Genomic DNA, 4,868 nt, shown 5'->3' with positions numbered 1-4,868 from the left:
GGGGGGAGGATCAAATGAAACTGAATATGTTAAACTGAGCAATTAAAAAAGAATGCCTAAATATTTAAAAGAAAAAATTGAATGTCAAACAATTTAAACTTAAAAATATAAAATCTTTAAACATATTTTCAAACAAAATATCTTCAAAGGAGACATAAACTAAGATAATAAAAATGTCTCAATTAAAATAAAAGCTTAAAATATTGAAAGCAAAAACATGCCAACAGCCAAACATGGTGGTGGCAGCATGGTGATCTGGGCTTTTAGCAGCGATGGTTCTGCAGCAGACCGATTATCAAATCAGGTCCACTTCCGACAGAAAAACAACAGGAAGGTTCTGGAGCGGCCTAGTCAAAGTCCGCAGCAGATAGAGAAGCAGGACCTTCACCAGCTGGGTCCTGCAGAGGAGGAAACATCAGGAACAGACGAAGGTCCGAACCGGCAGCAGAACCAGGCCAGCAGGGGGCAGCAGCGCCCGTCCAGGCAGGTCAACTACATGTTTTATCAGATTATTACAGATTTTAGATTCTATTTCAATTTAGTTTTTGTATTTTATTGTTTATCTTGTTTTCTATTCTGGTTCTGATCCATTTGGACCAGATTACTCTTTCTTAAAGATCCAGGTGGCAGCAGTAATGGTACCGGTCCAGATCTGCTCAGCAGAACCGGTGGGTTCTGGTTAGGTTCTGGACTTGAACAAAACCCAGGACTGGCCGGGTCAGCTATGCTTTGTGAGTCAGTGAGGTCATGAGGTCACGGTGACGTAAGCTGCAGGACGGCTGGCGGGTCTGAGGAGAGGCTTTGTGTTCTGCAGACCGAGCTGACCTCACCCGGAGCGGTCCAAACGAACCGCGGATCTGGACTGCTGTGACGTCAGGAGAACTTTTCCAGACTCCATTTTGGTTCATCTCATCTGAATAATCTGATGATCGGTTCGAGGTTATAGTGAATTTAACGGATTAGTTATCAGGTTCGGTTTGGTTTTCGGTGAAAAGAACCGGAAACAGAACCGTCATGGTTTCTGAGCCTCTAAAAGTTTTCGCACCCCTTCATCTTTCCCACATTTTGTCTCGTTTCAAACTCAAACTTTCTCAGAATTTCTGTGAAAAACAGAAAAAAAATTATTTCAGATTTATTTTAAAATCTGAAAAGTGTGGTGTGCTTCTGTTTCTACCTGAGTCAGGACTTTAGAGAACGTCTGCAGACTTAAAAACTTCTCCAGCTCAGTCGGGTTGGATGAAAAACATCTGAGAACGTCAGTTCTATCAGGTCCGGGCTTTGACTAGGCCATGCTTTGAGCTAAGCTATTCCATAATATCTTTGGCGTAAGTTCAGGCTGGTTGTCTTTGCTGGAGCCAGATCCAGAACCCCCAGACCCACTGCTGGTTCCTCCATGACGCTGGAGTTTCTTTACAGAACGTCTGAGGTCAGAACCAGAACCTGTGGGCTCTGGTTAGCTAAGTGACTTCAGAGGAAGTTTTGATGCACTCCATGTTTTTAAGCTCTGACTAGAAATGTGCAGCACACGTTTTCTGATTTTTATTTGTAAAAACAAAACAAAACCAACAACAACAAAATCAGAGAAATGTAAAAGAGCGTGAATACTTTTGAAAAATAACTTTAAGGAGAAAAACGTTTAAGAGATTTGATGCCAGAGTGAACACCACACCCCCAGGACTCGCACTAAAATCCGACTGAGAAATATTTATTTATTTATTTTAAAATTGTTTACTTAAATATAATTTTTTATTTATTTAAATATTTACTTATTTAAATATAATCATTTTATTTATTGAAATATTACTTATTTTAAAATATGTCAGTAATTTTTTCTAGATTTTACTCCAGGTGACCTGGAGGCTTCAGTTGGTGAGGGCGTGGTCCCCCTGGTGGCCACCTCTGTGGACCGCCTCTGAAGTTTAACGTTTAAGCCTCAAATGATGAAACTTAACTCAGTGAACAGCTGATCAAATATGAAATGACTGTTTTCTTGACCCGGAAGTTCCTCTGCCGGCCGCAGGGTGGCAGCACACCGGGGGGAGGGGTTCCCCCCGCCCCGCCAGTCCGCCTCCTCTCTCGGTCTCAACAGTCGCTGTCGCCTCGTTGTTCACTTCGACCCGCAGGTCAGAGAGTCCGAACCGCAGAGTCCCGCACAGAACCCGCACAGAACCCGCTTCTCTCCGCGCCGCCGCCGGAACAACAGGTGAGTGACCCGTAAGTCTGGACCCGAACCCGGACCGGTTCCGTCTGTCTGCCATGGTGAACACGAGGCGTGCGCGGCTGCTCGGGTGATCAGGTTCGGATTGATCAGGGGGGGAGGCTCGGTTCTGCTGGGTTTGACTGCGTTTCCGTCGGTTCTGTTCTGTTCGGTTCTGACTGAAGGAGGTTAGTCTGAGGAAAGTGAAACTGAAGCCAGTCAGGCGGATTCAGCTGGACTTTGATCCGAACTGGAAACCCATAACTTTCAGAGCAGAGCCGGTTCGGATCTGGTTTCTGGTTCTGGTTGTTCGGGTTCGGTCCAGTTCGGTGTGGAGCTGTTGCGTCCCGTTCAGAATTTTAGATGCGCTCTGATCCATTCTGCTGGTTCCGCCGACCCAGGTCAGATAAATCCATGTTCTGGACCTCCCAGAACCTGGACAGAACCTGAACCCGAACCCGGATCCATTTTAGTTTTAGAAGCACCAACATGTCATGATGTGATTCCTCCACGGCAGAAAGTAGTCCCTCCTCTGTTTCCACTCAGAACCAGAAACTGGACTCTGTGTGGATCTGAATTGTTCAGGGATGGTTCTGTGGACCAGAACTCTGTGACCTGGTTCCAGAATTGGATCAGGATCCTTCACAGTAGAAGGACCCAGAATTCCTCCAGAACTGATCAACGCTGATGTTCTCTTTGGAAAAGGTGGGAATCGCCATAGCAACCGTTAGATTGATGGTAAAGTCTGTGGTTCTGGTTCTGTGTTGGACGTGAGACTGGACCCGGAATATTTCACACATCGGATCAGAGTCAGTCGGGTCTCTGGCTTGGTTTGTTGGTTCTTTCCGGTTCCTCTGGGCTTCGTCTCGGTTCTGTTGGATGTTTTTGTTTTTCCATTTCAACTGATTCCGATTCTGCTCTGCTAAATATGGATACGATCGGTTTAACCTATCGATCGATTATCAATCTCCTAAAGTTCTGATGCAGTTTCATGTTGAGGCGTAGAACCAGGGGCTGGACCGGACCGGACAGAACCGTGTGGTTCTCCAAGATGGCTCTCAGAAGTTTGTGTTCTGGATGGGAACTGTTCAGAGAAAAGGAATTATCAGGAAAAGTTTCCTCAAGTCAGAATAATATGAAGTCTCTGTAACACCAACAGAACCGGGTCTGGAGGTTCTGGAGCCGGTTCTGGAGCCGGTCATAAACCGGGTCGTGGTGCAGGTTTCCTGCCAGCGGTTGCTTCAGCGTTTCCTCTGTTCTGGTCATGTGACCTGAGGTGTGAGTTGAGTCGTCATAGCAACCCAGCTGAATAACTGCCCAAACCTCCATGTTGCTCAGAATGAAAGCAGCAGAACCGGATCCGGCCAGAAGAAGAACCATCAGTACTTCTGCTTGCAGCCGTGTTGAAATGGTTCAGTCCAAACCTGAGAACGGAAAGCAAAATGTCTGCCCATTTATGTAACAGCAGATCGTCGTTTTACTCAGAAATATAAAATCTGCAGAGCCGAAGTTCATGCTGCTCCTCAGACCAGCTACTGAAATGCTAACTGCATTTCTCAACAATAAATAAACTTTAAACTCTAATGAACTTTAACGCTGGAGCTGGAAAACGTTTTAGATCCAAAATAAAGAAACAAAACAACAGAAACAACAAATGAAATAAACTTGGAGTCTGGAAACAAAATGATCCTTCAAACTGAAGATTTCATGCAAATGGGAATAATTGTGATTGTTTCTGACGATACTTTATCGTCCAGCAGCGTTGTGGCGACTCGCCTGGTTCTGATTGGACCTTTCACATCTTCATCCTGAGAACCTCAGCTGGTTCTGATGGTTCTGCCACTGGTGGAAAAAGTCTGGCTCAGACGGATCAATGTTTAATTGGTGACCCAGTGCAGCGTCTCGATCGGACCGGGCCCTGGGCCCCCCGCTTCCCCCCCGGCGCTGGTGGATGTGGGTCAGAGCGGCTGCCGTCGATGAATCCGACTCGTGTCTGTGACCTTGATGAGGTTTGGGGCCGCTGGAGGTCGGACCGGAGCGGGAACGTTTGGGTCCTGTTGAGTCACGCTCAGCTCGGCTCTCAGGCACTCCTGGCTCCAAACCGGATCAGCCGGTTCCGAGGAATATCGCTGCAGGGAATCGGGCTGGATGGAGTTTAACATCTTCCTCACACGACGAAGACGAGCAGAGGCTCAACGCTCCTCTTCCTCACATCCAGAGAAAAGGCCAGGGAGTCCAAACCTCCAGAACCGGACCTGTTCACCCCGACCCGAAACGGGTCCACAACCGGGTCTCAATCTTGTCAGATTCCAGCGCTGGAACCAACCGGACAAACATCCACCAACCCAGACCCAAACTGGGTTTCAAACCGGTTTGAGACCGTTTTAACGGTTTTGATCCAATAAAACTGGATGTAAAATCAGAGAAAAACCAGATTCACATGTTTAAAACGGTCTGAATTCAAACCAGATCTGAAACTGGTTTAAAACAGTGTCCTAAACCTTTAACAATCCAGATCCCAGAGCAGTGTGAACTGGAGTGTAGAATCCGATCTGAATCCAGTCTGAAACCAAATCTGAATCCAGTCTGAAACCAGATCTGAGTCCAGTCTGAATCCAGATCTGAAACCAGTCTGAAACCAGGCTGAAACCAAATCTGAATCCAGTCTGAA

The 4,868-nt window shown here is 46.5% G+C and overlaps 1 protein-coding gene across 1 annotated transcript in view; it reads left to right on the top strand.

Moving 5' to 3' along the window:
- Positions 1–2,109: 2,109 nt before the first annotated feature.
- The window catches only part of LOC103460096 (CD82 antigen-like), an 18,026-nt gene continuing 15,267 nt past the window's right edge, over positions 2,110–4,868 (top strand). The window contains exon 1 of the mRNA XM_008402092.1: positions 2,110–2,203. The gene's annotated coding sequence lies outside the window, so the exon portion shown is untranslated. The remainder of the gene's footprint in view (positions 2,204–4,868) is intronic.

The sequence above is a fragment of the Poecilia reticulata genome, unplaced genomic scaffold, assembly GCF_000633615.1.
Source record: "Poecilia reticulata strain Guanapo unplaced genomic scaffold, Guppy_female_1.0+MT scaffold_181, whole genome shotgun sequence".
Lineage (NCBI taxonomy): Eukaryota > Metazoa > Chordata > Actinopteri > Cyprinodontiformes > Poeciliidae > Poecilia > Poecilia reticulata.
Note: the sequence above shows the minus strand (reverse complement) of the source record. Positions and strands in the feature narration are given on the sequence as shown.